This window comes from Onychomys torridus, chromosome 22 (genome assembly GCF_903995425.1).
Source record: "Onychomys torridus chromosome 22, mOncTor1.1, whole genome shotgun sequence".
Classification (NCBI taxonomy): Eukaryota; Metazoa; Chordata; class Mammalia; order Rodentia; family Cricetidae; genus Onychomys; species Onychomys torridus.
This window is the reverse complement of record NC_050464.1, coordinates 19,444,652-19,446,104: the sequence shown is the minus strand read 5'-3', so window position 1 is coordinate 19,446,104 and position 1,453 is coordinate 19,444,652. Positions and strand designations below refer to the sequence as shown.

At 36.8% G+C, this 1,453-nt stretch overlaps 1 non-coding gene across 1 annotated transcript; it reads right to left on the bottom strand.

Annotated features, from left to right (window-relative positions):
• Nucleotides 1-1,117: 1,117 nt before the first annotated feature.
• On the bottom strand, nt 1,118-1,220 carry LOC118572837. Its single transcript, XR_004943537.1, has one exon. It is a non-coding gene; the product is annotated as a U6 spliceosomal RNA (small nuclear RNA).
• Between the last annotated feature and the right edge of the window lie 233 nt (nt 1,221-1,453).

Here is a 1,453-nt window from a genome sequence, read left to right as displayed (position 1 = left end):
ACTAGCCACACACTTTCTGATTGGATTTAAGGACTGTTCCATAAGATGGAACCCATACTTGGCATCATTAATGGGGCCAAAAACCTATGCCCAGATAGGTCAGAGACCCTAAGGAAGAAGCTAACACTAAATGATTCTACGAAATGATCATAGTATTAAACAAACTCCTCATGACTTACTTGTATATCCATGTATTAGTGCTTCTCTCAGCCCTCATCAAAAAAGCTTGTTCTTGTAGTAAACAGCAACTAACATGGAGACTGACAACTGGTCAACCTGCCAAGAACAAGAGGCTCTAGCATACTCAGCTTTAAATGGGACCTCATTTTTCTCAGCAAAGAAAATACTTTATAAACAGGCAAACGTGATGAAATAACATTAAATATGATATCATTGGGAAAAACAGACTGTTCAAAAACTCAGAATCAGCATAAACTAAAAACTATAACTAAACAAACTAAGATTTTAGTTATATTTTAATACAATGAACTTACTCTATGATCTTTGTTCCGAAAAACTGAATCATGTTTAAAAAGTTGCTAAGAATAGAATTCCTTTTTTAATTGAAAATGGGTTTTTTTCATGCACTATTCTTCTCATTAGTTTCCCTTCCCCTAGTCCTTCCAGTTCCCTGCCTACCATTGCCTCTCCTATTCACATCCACACCCTTCCTGTCTCTCCTTAGAAAACAAACAGGCATCTAAGGAATAATAAGAAAATTTAAAAAGATAAAACCAAAACAAGTCAAAATAGGACAAAACAAACAGAAGAAAAAGAGCCCCAAAAAAAGGACAAGAAACACATATTGACCCTGAGACACACACATTCATGCACACAAGAACCCCATAAAAACACAAAAACAGAAGCCATACATAATATATACACAAAGGACCTGGGAGGTGAAACAAATAAAATAAAAATAAAATACCCTGATTAAACATTATGAGACAAAGAACCTCCAAAGATGTCATTGAGTTCATTTGGTGCTGGCCATCTACTGTTAGGCATTGGGGCCTACCCTTAAGCATAGTTTGTTTCCCCAGTGAGACTCCCTTGGCAAAAACTAAGTGTTCAATTGCAAGTGGCTATCAGTTGAAGATAATTTCTGAGTTAGGAAAAAAATATGGAATCTTTCATGAATTTGAGAGTCTTCTTTCACTGGGGCCATGCTAATCTTCTCTGTATTTGTTCCAATTTTAGTATATGTGCTGCCAAAGCAATCAGTAAATGGTACATGTGTCAGTTAGGGTCTTATTGCTGTGAAGAGACACCATGATTACAGCAAACTTATAAAGGAACACAATTAATCAGCCTGGCTTACAGTTCAGAGGTTTAGTCCATTATCATCACAGTAGGAAGCATGGCGATGTGCAAGCAGACATGGTGCTGGAGAAGTAGCTCATAGTCCTGCATCTTGATTCTCAGAAATAGAAAATGGACAGTGTCATGCTGA